Source organism: Artemia sp. Qi Xiang Cuo, chromosome 19, assembly GCF_049724085.1.
Source record: "Artemia sp. Qi Xiang Cuo chromosome 19, ASM4972408v1, whole genome shotgun sequence".
In the NCBI taxonomy this organism is placed as follows: Eukaryota; Metazoa; Arthropoda; class Branchiopoda; order Anostraca; family Artemiidae; genus Artemia; species Artemia sp. Qi Xiang Cuo.
The window spans coordinates 15,781,942-15,796,986 of record NC_142812.1 but is presented as its reverse complement, the minus strand read 5'-3'; the positions used below and the strand labels follow the sequence as shown (position 1 = coordinate 15,796,986).

The following is a 15,045-nucleotide window of genomic DNA, read 5'->3' as shown; positions in this document are numbered from 1 at the left end:
AACTCTTGGACACTACACCCATAACGTATCGTCACGTGACATGAAATATGATGAGATTCTTGTTGGCTTTTATGGTTATGAATTACAAAAAGTTAAAAACACCGGAATCTATTAGATTGAAAAGATATTAAAGACTCGTACTCGCAGGGGTATGAAACAGCAGCTTGTTCGTTGGCTAGGATACAACTCTGATTTTGATTCGTGGATATCCGCCGAGGACATACACAATGCCCAATGATTTTTATGTAACGTTTATGTCCAACGTCTCCGACCCCCTCTGCAATGATTTGAATAAAACAAGTGATTTTTGGACGAAACTCTCCCCCACCATCAAATTCGATAATGGAAAATATGAAGTTGCTCTTGTCGATTGTATTCTCAAAAATACATATGATATTCTGAAAAAAGATCGCGTGTATGAGATAAAAGTTATACCATTCGATTGGTCACTTTTTGTCGAGTATGAATGGGTTGATGCATTTTAATATAGTGACTATCCGGATGTTACATTGAGATATAAAGAATATGGTACTCTGACGGATTTGTATCGCGCAATCAATAGAAAAATCTCGTAGGAATCGTAGGAATGGTACATTCCATTTTAATTATTCAATGGAGCACGATAGGATTTACTTTACCTCACCTGTTGACATTGAAATGATTCATCTCAATGATAATCTGACAGAAGTTCTTGGCTTTAAACAGAATATGATCAATGGAAAAAACGCAGGCACTGTTAGCGGGATGGATCAAGTTGTTTTTGCTGATTATCCACCTGGTCTCGCCTCGGACTCTTGAATATTTCTTTATGCATCCTTTGTGGAAACATAGAGAGTTGGTAATTGAAGTGTCCCCCTCCTACGTGTTCTTGAACGAAAAACCACCCATGAACATATTCAGCACTATAATATAAAGCATCTTCAGTATGTTCCTGTAAACACTTCGTATTTGGAACTCTGTCAGTTAACACTAAGAAATGAATTAGGTGATCCTCTAGCAATAACAAAAGGTTTGGCCGTGATTACATGTCATTTCCAACCCATTCAGCAACAACAACAAAATGGCTAATAGAAAAAAAATATTTATATGTCCTGATATTGATTGCTATGTTACTGCTCTCCAACCACGACAATTGGGCCATGGAATGGACTATTATAAAGGCCGTTCGTCAATATTGGGCTACGGTCTTGGCAGTTGGTTTGCTAAGCTGTTTTGCTCTGCAACACCGCTGGCTGAAAAATTTATTGTGCCGGTTGCTGCAGATTTTGCATCCTCTACGCTACACGATTGGGGACATGGTAAAGATTTTAAAGAAAGTGTTTCACAAAATCTCAGGTCCAGCGCACGATCCCTTGGCGCGCGATTGAAATCATGACAAAGCGGAAAAGGTTTTAAAAGGAAGAGAAACATCTCATCACTCATCAGTCTCTACTCAAGTCAGAAGCAAAAGACATCATGACTCTTGTCAAAGAAAAGTCAGAATAAGAAAAAGAACCCAAGAAGAAAAATTGTTAGATCGAAAAAGGATTTCTTTTCTTAGATTGATATGGCATATCTACCCCATAAGGAATCTAATCCCACTGTCACCACATCTCTAATTCTTTTCAATGCAGAAAGTGTGGATGTCAGTGTAAAACATGGGTACTATGAACAATTCTATCCACAGCAACCCCTCTCTGAAAACATACATTTTCAAATTTATTCCAATGAAGACTATTTTATAGATTTATCATCCACATTTATCGATTTAAAAGTTGTGGTGAGGAAAAAGTCTGACAATTTACCTCCCTCCAACGTTGATGGTATATCCTATGAAAATGGTATACTACCCAATTTATTTAAACAAATATGCGTCTATATAAATGGAATATTGGTGAGTACTAGCAATAATCTATCAAACTATGCGAGTTACATACAATTTATGTTGATGACTCCAATGGCCTATAAGAAATTGAGAGGTCTGCCAATGGGCTATGACTATAGATCAAATGTTGATACGGACGGTGAACTCACTTGGGCAGTGAGCAAGGAGTATCATCTAGTTGGTAGACTCAATCATGAAATATTCAATATATCCCAATGGATGCCCCCCAATGTTAAAGTGATATAAAGTTACAACTTGCACCGTCCAATTTCATATTTTGAAAAACACTTGATGCAGCACCCGATGCTAATGTCAATCTCACCTCGGCAATACTTCATGTGCGAAAACAACAGGTTATGAGTTCTGTTGCTTTGGCAATTGAAAAACTAAGAGCCTCTGGAAATAATATCAAACTGCTCGTTCCTCACACAATCGCCAATCAACTTCATATTGCCACTGGATCAAGTACCTACACCGATTCTTCATTTATAAATGGTGAAATCCCTTCGAAAATTGCCTTGGCTTTTGTAAAAAGTGCCAGTGTCATAGGATCGTGGACAAGTTCGCCACATGAATTTGAATTATTTGGACTTTCCTCTCTTGTATGCAAAGTAAATGGAATTCCTCTCTACAATTTGTCCTTTGATAAATCCTATAGCACCCTATATGAATTGACAATGCAATCCCTAGATCGAGATTCTCAACTATATGAAAATAGTATAACCGATTCAATGTTCGCAAAAAGTCATGGTATCATTGTATTGGACTTGTCTTGTGATCAAGATATGAGTATTTTCCGAATGGCTATTTTGTGTTTAGAGTGTACCTTTGACAAACCATTAACAGAGAGTGTAACATTAATCTCACTCAATGAATTTGAAACCTATTGGGAAATAACCCTCGACGGTACTGTTCTATTAGACTTGGCACCATGAACACCAGTCAAATAATCGATGTATTTAACATGGATCCTTTTATGTTCAAATACAAATCCTATTGTGTACCCTCAGATTTCTTTGATTATATTCATACTGTTAACAAAACCATTATCATTGTTAATAGTAGTTCGTCGACTGTGCAGACGGGTCATTGGCTATGCAGCTTTCAAACAGCGAAGAATATAGAATTTTTTGATCCTCTTGGTCCACCATATGCATTCTACACACCACACATCAAAAACTACCTTGAAGGAAGTGGGAAAACAATTATTCAAAATCGGATGCGAGTACAAGATTTATCAACCAAAAGCTGTGGTTTTCATGCATTACTATATTTCATTTTTTGATGTCGTGACTATACTTTCAGTGAATTTCTCAACATTTATGTACACAGTCCACGTTTGAATGACTTTCTAGTAGAAAATACCCTCTCAGACCTGTATAATGTTGATTTCAATACCCTAAGAATAAAGCGTTTTAAAAATGTATGTGAAATTGTTTATTTATAAAATATATATGCAGTATAAAAAAAGTCTTTCGTCTTCATTGTTTAGATTTCTTCTTCTTCTTCCTCATAGTCAATTAGATTGTCATCATCATAGTCGTCGTCGACAACGTTTAGTGGTGGCAGATCATTGGGACTCAACTTGTACTGATCCTGGCGTGCAAAGTCAGGGTCACATTTTCCGCAATATATTGTAACTTCATTTTTATTATCTCTTCTTGTGAATTCAATGACACTATTACGATTCACATTGTAAAATTTGCCTTTTTCTATCTGATTATTTGAAGTAATGTCGCACACAATATTCTCATTTGAAGAATCACTTTCTGTCACAGCTAAATAAAAATCACTAGGTTTATAATTATTGCTAGCATTGTCCTCACAACCATGACGCAGAAACCATGCTCTCTTAATGTTCTTACAATTGAAACATGCTCCAAATTATTCTTCCCAATACAATTTAAATCCACGACGATACCAATCCCTTAGAAATAAACTGAAGTCACGTTTAGGGTTTTTTACAATCATACCAGGATAAGTATTTTCCCACTGGTCAAACTTATCATAATGGCAATTGGAGCATAGATATCCATTAGGATGAGTCACAAGTCTCTTCAAGACAAGTATTACAGTCCTTAATTTGTACAGCTTATCCTTTATGCAATTTACACGGGTTGCATAATCTACACTTTTATTATAGTCATCAACTGTAGTACAGTTCTCACATGATGACCAGCTGCCCAATGTATATAAACATAGTGAACATGTATGATACATTTTTTCGATGTTGTCCGTCTCACTGCCAAAAAGAAACTGACTCAAAATCAATAAAAAAAAACATTGTCTTTTGGAGGAGGAGGAGGAGGAGGAGAAGTAATCGAGTATCGTCACAAAAACTTATTTCCTATTGTTTTAAAGAATGAATTTCTAGGTAGTGGTTAAAAGCAGAATCACAATGTCATTTTGCTTCGTTTCAATTAATATATCAGTAAATTGAGTAAATGCATTTGATTCACAAGGCATAAGCTTCATACAATAGTCCAAAGATGGGGAATCAGTTCCCATTATACTGTTAAGCATTTCTAGAGAAAATATTTTCCGTTGAAGAGATAATTCCAAAAAGTCATCATCTAACATTAAACATTTTTTCCAGTTTGACTAGATTCCGTAAGATCTTGTTTCTCAAATCCAATCATTTTCGTTCTTGATACTCCCACTACCAACTATAGACTAAAATAACAATTGCAAGTTTCTACTTTGTGCACAATCTCAATACCTCTTGGTCATCCCCCACTATAGAGAGAGAGAAAGTGGAGTAAACGATCATCTAGAGTGTCTAATCAAAAAAAGCATTATAAAAAAATATTTTTTTTACAGAAATGTAATAAAAGAATATATTTTCAATCTCTTGGCGTTAGGTGAGTCAATCCATTTTCCTCAATGTGCTTCATAATAACATTCAATCCATGCTGTAGTCGTAATAAATACATTATATTCACTTTTGCGGCAAAGCATAGTTGTTCATCTGACTTAAATTTACTCAATGATGTAACGTATCTACCAAACATCTCATCTCACTCAAATGTTAGTCGGGAATCCTTTCCAATTTCAATTGCTACATTGGGGACCCTTGTCTTCACAACATCACTGTCAGCTCTTTCGAGGTGTAATAGTGTGAAACTACTCATTTTCACTATATTTTAACGTTTATTTCTCCAATTTGAAATAATGTAAACTAATCAAATTCAACATATTGACTGAGATACTAACTCGGTATTGGGCTTTTTATGTCCACGCTCAATGTCAGAGTAAAAGCGTCAACTCCTATAATCATGCTACAATGAAGAATCATGTCCAACATTAAAACATCCATAACAGCCTGAAAAACTATTAAACACCATATAACAATACGTATAATCAATCATAAAGTAACACACATATTCAACCATATATAAAAAACCATCTCTGTAATAACAATCAGACTCCCATACAATAAAACATCATATATAACACCAATACTATTAACAATAAAAATCCATAAACATAAAACATCCATATACCTGTATTGTCTCTTTAATTGATACAGTAATGTCCTACCTGTCCGCTATCTTTCATTGACACAGTAATGTCCTATCTGTCTGTTACCTTAGATTGACACAGTAATGTCCTATTTGTCTGCTACCTTAGATTGACACAGTAATGTCCCTATCTGTCTGCTACCTTAGATTGACACAGTAATGTCCTATCTGTCTGCTACCTTAGATTGACACACTAATGTCCTATCTGTCTTGTACCTTAGATTGACACATCACTACTCTCCCACGCTCATTTTTGTCCAAAGTCATCCGATCAAAATTTTGAGATAGCCATTTTGTTCAGCGTGGTCGAAAAAAATAATAACTATGTCTTTGAGGATGGCTTAATCCCCACAGTCCCCGGGGGAAGGTCTACAAGTTGTGAACTTTGCCTAATTTTTACATATAGTATTGGTTATTAGGAAGTATACAGAAGTTTTCGGGGGGATTTTTTGGGGGCTGGGGGTGGGTCCGGTGTTACGTAGGAGGATCTTTCCATGGGGGAAGGGACATTGCTATGAAGGGGGGGCCGGATATCCCAGCATTACTTAAAAAACGATCAGAAATTAAATAATAAAAAAAAACAATTTTTTCAACTGAAAGTAAGGAGCAACATCAAAATTTTACACGAACAGAAATTAATATGTATATGATTGGGTTCACTCCTACTCATTACCTCGCTCTTTACGTTAAAGTTTTTTTGTACTTTCATCAGAGCTATTTATTCTAATTAACGGCCTTTGTGATTAAGGGTTCATTCTTAAAGAATAGGAACAAAATTTGAACTTTAGCGTAAAAAGCGAGGTATTGACTAGGGGGCGAACCCCCTAATATACGTAATACAAATATACGAATGTAGAAGTTCGTTACCTAAGTTAGTTCGTAAGTTACGTCAGAACAAAATTTCAAGAAAGCCATTTAGCCAAAAAAAGTAAAATTTATATGCAAGTTTTGTCTTAATTATTCATGAACCGTGATCCAAAATAAATGTTGCATTAACTCAAAAACGTTCAGAAATTTAATTAAAAAAAACAAGTTTTTTTTACTTGAAAGTAAGGAGTGACATTAAAACTTAAAACGAACATAAATTATTCCCTATATGAAAGGGGCTGCCCCCTCCTCAACCCCTCGCTCTTTACGCTAACGTTTGACTCTGTCTCACAACTTTGTTTTTTAAACAATAAAAAACTTTAGCGTAAAGAGCGATGATATCCCCTTTTATGAAAAAAAATAAGGAAAAGCAACAAAAACAAAAATATTTGCAGCTTGAAATATTTCAAGCAAAATGAATTAGCATGACCTTAGAATAGAATCGTAAGGATAAGTTTTCGGAAGTCATTGAAGTCCAAGAAATGTTCCAGACCTCAGTTTTCATCACTAATAATTAATTATTCGTCATTGTTTTCGTTTGAAGACGAAAAATTAAAAAAAAACATTTTATGCCATTTTTATTGCTATAAATACGAAAATTATGACGTTTTCCTCTTTTATATACCGTAATATACATTTAAGGGGCTAAAAGTACTCGCATCTATCAATTTTGGCGAAGACTATAAGTAAAATTAAGGATTAATTAAGGATGTGCAAATAATTGGAGATGTGGAACACATCCTGGAGGCAAACTATAGTGTGGCTTGCGGCCACGAGGCTTCTATCCACACTAATTTGTTCCCAACTGTAACTCCGTGGCTTAGGAATTAAAACCTCATATCTGTTTACGGACTTCCAGACATTAGTTTAAAGCTTACGGAACTTGCTGGCAAGCTGCCTCACGCCACCACCAATTATCTGCCTGCCCACAGTGCCCTTACTCGTTTGATATTTTTTTTTAGTAGGTTATGAATAAATTATTACTGTCCGATGGAAATGGATAGAACTATATGTCTTCGTCCTGATTTGTCTTTCACATGGAAAGATGGCTTTTTCAAATTTCTGTCTTTTCTGACTTCAAAAAACTATACCTTAACTCATCATTCTTATTGGTCAGTCACAAAATTTATGCTTCAACGTTGAACATCGTTCAACTCGAGAAATCACGAACGGAATAAATAATTGGTGCCGTAGTTGCACTAATTCTGATTTTATCGATAAGGGTGACGATATTCAGGCCCGGGCATTAAACTAAAATACTAGATGACATTGAGAGGATAAAGGTTCCTTAAGTAATAAGAGACTTCAGCGATATGAGCCGAAATTCTATTTCAAAACTACCCATATTCTGACCAATTCTGCTTTATAAATTAATAATAAGTGTGATAAGGGGATAAATAAAGGGATAATGCGATAAATAAGGGGATACATAAGGCAGGGTCGTATCCAAGATTTGTTTTTGTGGGGGATGGGGGTTACAAAAGGATTTTTTGGGGGAGAGGGGGGAGGGGGTACAAAAACTTTTAAAAACGCAACAAAACTTGTTTATATTCATTTTTGCTACGTTTTTACGAGTCGGGATAACATTTCAGTGTGGGGGGAGTCAAAATCCCTACCCCCCTGGTTTCGGCCTTGAAATAAGGGGTAATAGTAAAAGGGATAACTTATTTTTTTACAGGAGAGAGGAAAAACTGTTTTTGGTATTCTTCTTTTCGAGGTCAAAACGAACCTCTTGATGAGGTCAAGTTGGTTTGAAGTGCTTTTAACTGATGTTTGGTCAAACTATTAAGTGAACGAATGGTCAGAAAAGCGCTGGGTTGAATGGTATGTTGGGTCAATTGAATGGTCACTAACTAAAGTATGATGATACTTTTTAGACTTAGATATGCATAGATAAAGTTTTAAAAGAAGAACAGCGTCGTTTTAGGAAGGGTAGAGGATGCTGAGGATTTATGCCGCCTAGATGAAAATGTTAGCAAAATGAATGAACTTTTAGAGGTTTGTGAGTGCAGGGCACAAGAGTCGGCTTGAAAATTAGTATCAAGAAGACTAAGTCGCTCACCCTAGAAATAATTGAAGGTGAAGAGACGATGTTGGGTAAAGAGATGAACAATTAAGTGGAAAATTTCACTTATCTGGGCAGTATTATTAGAAAAGACGGTGGGTGCAGTGGATATGTTTGAAGTAGAATAGTCAAGACCCAAGGTTTTTTTTCACATTTGAAAAGTTTGGAAGAGTAGGAATATAAGTCTGCAAACCAAGATTAAAATATTGGAAGCCACAACGATGACAGTTGTCAAGTATGGTTCTGAAGTGTGGGTGCTCCGAAAAATGAAGGAGGAGTTGTTAGATGTTTTCCAGAGAAATTGCCTATAGAATTTTTTGGGTACCCGACTGACAGACCGTATCTCAAATTGAATTCCGCTATCTACGGTTATAATGAGGGAAATGATGAGATAGCTAGGACACGTTCTGCGGATGAAGGATGACAGATTGCCACAAGTTGTCCTTTTTGGCCAGCTGTCTAGAGTCAAACGAAAAGAGGATCGTCCCCGAATGGGGTGCGATGGAGTCTTAAGGAAATATTTAAGGGAAATGGGGACATCTTGGGAAGGGGTAAAGAGGGAGGCTTTGAATAGATAGGGGCGTAGGAGGAGTGTGCGTAGCTGTGTTGACGTCAGTTGGCTTAGTGCTGCTGTGAGTTGTTAGTTGTAGGAGTAGTAGTAGACCCTTTATAGAATTTTTGATCGGCTGAAAGAATTATGAAAAATGGGTCTTAAGAAATACCGGATATAGAAGAATGTTTCAAAATACATAGCAAATATATTTTAAATGTTTTTTTGAAAGAAATTCTTTTGCTCAGCTTTACGATAATATTTTAAGGGTGATAGGGCATAAAATTTTTAACTTCTCTCGTTTTCCATTTACATTCTAATTTTATGATACATATGAAAGGGGTTAATTACGGACACAATTTTCAGTCGATGATAGTTGAACTCTTGCAATGCTGCTGACATACGCTACTGTCATCTCTTTATTGTTTGGCTGTAGATATATCTGATGGTTAAGATTTGACATCTGATAGGATAAAATACATAGTTTTCACCTCTTCTTTAGACTTGATCAAATACTGAATTTATTTCATTATTAGTTTTTTATTCAATGCTGAATTAATTTTTTAAATAAAACATTTTACTTTTTTTATATTGTGGATTTAATTAATAATCCATCCTCCATACCATACCGTGGGATTTGGGGGGAGGGTTAGGTTGTGTTATGTTTTTTGTCAATAATTGATATTATATAAATGAATACAGATATTGGAAAATAAATATGTAAAAGTTTGATAAGAAGTAATTTGGTATACATAGATAGACAAGCACACCGGGAATTTTAATACGTCGTAGGATTCTAAATCCTAACCGCTTTAGCTTGTGGTAATTTTACCTATTTTGAATATCATAATCAGGCCAGAAAAAAAGTAGGGCCATCTTTTGGAGTTTCTTTTTTGAAAAGCCGGTTATTGGGGATTTCTTTTTGAAATGCAAGTTATTAGCAGACAATCTATAAATTAAAAACAAGTTTTACTTAGTTTTCTGCGGACTAGTTCAAACAGAAATACTAAAAAGGATTAAGGGTGTTGGGGAGTAATGGGACCCCATAAATTTCTAAAAATATTTTATTTTGTATCTTATTAATAAAATTGGAAACAATCGAAATTCCCCCCCCCCCTTCCCCCTAGGCTTTGAACAATACTTTTTTTCTGTTTTCATTTAAAAAAAATTCTGTCTACCCCCACCCCCACCCTATATTTTCGTCGATTGAGACCAGTTTATTTCACATAATTATTCAGTTCTAGCACTAATCTGAAGAATTTATATGAAAAACTGGATCAACTGATCAAAAACCGATGTTAGGCCTCGAGTGGACATTATAAAATTGGCAATTGCTTTTATAATATTGGGTATATAGACCCCAAGACTTTAGGGAGGGGTACAAAAGATTCACTGACTTTTAGTCTCGGCTACCTCAATATAATTTCACAGTTGGAGTTTAGTTTATATTAGGTATGTTTTATTCACATATCGGAGATAGAAAAATGATACCTGCCCGGTTTTAGTCATTACAATTTTTTGGAGATCGAAACAAGTTTCATTAGTCGTCAAAAAAATGTGTCTGTCCAACAAGCATCTCAAATCACTGTGTTATGCATATTCCTGGAATGCTTTAAAAAAAAGTTGTCTGGAAACAACTCACTGATTGCATATACCATTTATCCATTTGAGAAATCGATTGTGCAAATAAGCTGCCTAAGTAAAGAACAATGTTGGCACAATGTATTATTTTTTTTTCCCATACCAGGGCAATTCGTATCGAAGGAGTTGTCGTAGAAACTTCGAAAAGGGCTCATTCGATTGGAAATTGGAATAGCTAGTGCCGTTTTTAATAGTCGAAAGTGATTGGAAGGCATCTAACACCCCTTCCATTCCCACCATTTCCCCAAACACATCTAATCAAAATTTTAAGATAGCCATTTTGTTCAGAGTAACTGATTTCCAAAGAGAATATATGTTTTTTGAGGAGGTTACTCCCCCACAACCCTTAGGGCAAGGGTTTTGTAGTTATGCCCTGGGGGTATTTAACAACGATGTTGGCACAATATATTATTTATTGTTTTTTCCTTTACACCAAGGCAATTCATATCGAAGAAGTTGACGTAGAAACTTCAAAATAGGCTCATTTAATTAGAAACCGGACTGGCTTGTGTTATTTTTCATAGTCAAAAATGATTGGAAGGCAAATAACACCCCTTCCATGCCCATCATTTCCGGAAACACGTCCAATCAAAATTTTGAGATAGCCATTTTGTTTCACGTAGTTGAAAGTTCTGGAAATTAGGTCTTAGACGATGACAACCACCCTCTCAGTCCTTAGGGTAAAGGTTTTAATTTATGCCCTGGGGGCATATACGGTGTTTATAGAAAGCGTTGCCGTGGAAACTCAAAAAGGGATCATTTGATTGGAAATTGAAAAGCCTAGTGCCCTTTCTAATAATCGAAAGTGATTGGAAGGCTTGACATTTTTTTAGTAGAGATCGATTTGGGTATAATGTATCATTTTGTTGTTGTTGTTGTTGTTTAGACCAGGGCACTTCGTATCGAAGGAGTTGTCGTAGGAACTTCGAAAAGGGCTCCTTCGATTAAAAATAGAAAGGGCTGATGTCCTTTTTAATAGTCGAAAATGATTGGAGGGAAACTAATCCCCCTCCCACGCCCACCCTCCCATTTTCCTTTATGTTTAAAAAGTAAATGTTGCCTTAAGATTAAATCAAAATGCACTGTGTTGATGCTAATTCCCCATAAGGCATCTCAGCAGTATTCCAAGAACAACTGAGGGTATTATGTTCCAACTTTTGGAGTTTCTTCTGCTATTGAAATTTGACCAAATCAAAATAGCGTAAGTGTATCCAAGCTATCAAAGAAAGTAAATAAATTTTTTTGCGAATGTTATCAAGTTTTCCATTTCAGGTCAACTACAGGAGGTATGAAACTAAATTAAACACTACTATTTGTGTCCAGATTTTTAAAAGAGTCTATGTTTTTAAATGTTGCTGAAAATTTTTTTTTTCAGCCTACAAATAGCAGGCCGAACTATAAATTCTTAAAAAAACGAAAAATTCAAAGTATTATTTTCTTTTTCCCTGAAAAGACTATGTCAATATAAAACGAACAAAAATTAATTAAAAAGCTGTTTCCGCAAAGTAATTTTTTCAAAGAAAAGTAAAGAACTCCATTAAAAAAAAAATTAGCAAAATTAAAATCAAAATATCTACCAAGCTTGAAACTACAACAAATCAGCATCGATAAATAAAAGAACCCCAAAACAAACAGAAATTACAATAAATAACCGCGTCAAACTAAAAACGGGCCGAAATTAACATAAGCTGGGTTCAAAACCCTTATTCCTTCCCGAGGCCAGAGCATAAATTGCGCTTTACAGAAAAAAATACAAATGAATATGCATTGTCAGTTCAATATATATACACTAATATTTAGTAATCAATGTGTTAATAATATTTGATTTATTAAAGTTATTAAAGTAAAAACATTTATATTTTTTCAGTAAAGTGAAAACCATGCTCTGCTTTGGGTAGGCATAGGGGTTTTGAGCCCAACTCATGTTAATTTCTGCTCGTTTTGTGTTTGACTCGGTTATTTATTGTAATTTCTGTTCGTTTCGGGTTTCATTTATTTATCGATGCTGATTTATGGTAGTTTCCCGCTTGGTAGATTATCTAGAGCTAGTATAGAAACATATCTATAGAAATCAATTATTTTTTTTTGCACAGTTAGCAGAGCACACTGAAGTTGAAGTAGCCTTAAACTTTGACTTGAAACGTTATAACTTGACCACTTATTTTAGAAAAGAATTTTTGAGGGTTATTCCGAGTTGATAAGAAAAGAGGGTAAAGATGCAGTTTAGTTCTTCCTGTATTGTAGGGCACAGGAGCCCTATGGGAAAGGTGCGGGTTTGTTGTCCCTTATAAAAAGACTTATTTCAGCAAATACAAAGAAGAAGCCCATTTGCGGCACTTTGTGGGACCCCAAGGTGCAATACTAGCATTAGATCCCGCAAATGGCAGTTTACCCTCGTCAAGTTCTGGCTATACCGGCCACATTTGCCCCAGCTAAACGGCTTTTTAGCACGACAGGACTGATAGTGATTGCAAATAGATCAATGATCCAGGGGGAGCAAACAAACTCACTTTTGTTACATCAGTTGTAACTGAAGTGATGTAACCGCTGATTTAAAATAGTTGGTGTTGTTAAGCCATGGTATCTGACATGTATGCAGTGTCTTTTCGATGTTGTTATTTGTTTTGTTTTTTCACTTCCTTTTCGTATGTATTTGATGAACAGGAGATGTTTGAACTTCAAACTTTGAAAGTTATACACACATTAGCCCAAATAATTAACAAGAAGGAAATGACTAAAGACGGGATTTTATAGGAACAATGCGATGTTAAACATAAACCCAACAAGTAAGTAAGTCAAGTAAGTCAGGTTGTTCCTGTATGTTTTTAGCCAACCATTTAAAAATCCTTACTAAAATCAAGGTTGAACGTGCTTGGTGAAGTGGAATTTTATTATTATTTTTAATCAGAAAAATTGGCGCGCCGTGGCGCGCCGCCGGTCTAAAATCCGCGGCGCGCCGCCAAAAAAATTTCGGCGCGCCTGCCGCCGCGCCGCCGCCGATACTAAATCACGCATTCGCCGCCGTCATGTCGGCGTGGCGCGGCTTCGGGGACTAGTAACGTGTTGCCCGTTTTGCTCTCTCTGCTACGGTGTCAAACACTTCTTGTAACTTTGAGACTTAAAGAACAGGTTTGATATTGTCCCCTTACTGCAGTTCTATCGCGGTGTCTTTCCCACAGAAAAATACCAGTTGTAACTGAAGTGATGTAACCGCTGATTTAAAATAGTTGGTGTTGTTAAGCCATGGTATCTGACATGTATGCAGTGTTTCCAACCAATAAGATTTTTTCTTAGCCAAAAATGTCAAATTTATTTTAAAAGATGGTGCGTGTTTAGGACTATGTTTATCAAAGAAGAAGCCACTTAATTTGCACCAAAATTTAGGATGGGATTCTACTGAACTCTGCAAAATTCTCAAGTCTGGTGACTTAAAACTCATGTCTGATACGAAGTCTCAATAAAAATCTGCCTCCCAGGGATTTTCTATCTTGGAAATTCATTGAACAGGGTGAATAAAAATCAGTTTAGGCTAGACTACATCCAAAGCAATGGCCAATGAAGGAGTTTTATGAAAAAAATTTTTTTTTTTTAATGGACTTGATCAATTTGGATTTTGAATTAATGCTTCCAAAAATTTTCTCTGTTCACATATCCTGTTTATTACCCGGGTATTAATCGACTAGCACTTTTGACCAGTATGAAACGTATGAATTGCGCTACGAGAATGTGAATCACCGACAGTCGTCATGAGAGCTCCCTTCGAGTTGCCACAACATCAATCAAATCAGACATTGGGCGCCTTGTTCATGAGAAGCAGTGCTAGAAGCAGGCTCATTGATAGCTAAAAGATCAATTATTTTAATATAGAAATTTCATTTAGATTTTAAACAAAAAATTTATATCAAGCTTAAAATGGTTAATAACACTTATATTTTTCAATTTAGATTTTAGAACTAGAGTTTGCACGAAAAATACATAGGCTATTTATTTAATTTAACCTTTAAAATAACTCACCTAATTTAGGAATAATATTCGAATGAAAATAAAATCAATATCTTAGCTATTTTATGCATAAATTAATTGCCTTATCTAACCTGTTTGATACATACAAAATTCAATTATGTGGTGCGCGAAACAGTTCACACTAATGACAATGTCCTTTCCTTAAAAAAAAAGATTGGACACACCTGATGCAGTAGGGGATATATGACATTCTGATGTACAACACACAAAGATTGCTATTTTTATTGCCATCATATATATATATTGCATTTATGTGAATTGCAATGTCTATTGAGTTGAACTGCTTGATTTTTCCACCTTTGATCTCTAGTCAATATAAGGTCTTTGAATAGACCAGGTCTGACATAAATATCACTATTTTTATTGCTTTTATATATTCCACCCAACAAGGAATGTATCCTTCATTGGGTATCTTATTTTGACCTTTAAACGCTAATCTATGTAAGGTATTTGAGTAGACCTGACTCAATTAGTATGATTTTATGCTAATTCTTTTCTCTTAGTTGTAAGTGCT

At 35.4% G+C, this 15,045-nt stretch overlaps 1 protein-coding gene across 1 annotated transcript in view; it reads left to right on the top strand.

The window, feature by feature from the left end:
• The window catches only part of LOC148940547 (mitochondrial intermediate peptidase), a 122,069-nt gene that overhangs the window by 74,100 nt on the left and 32,924 nt on the right, over positions 1–15,045 (top strand). The window lies entirely within an intron of this gene.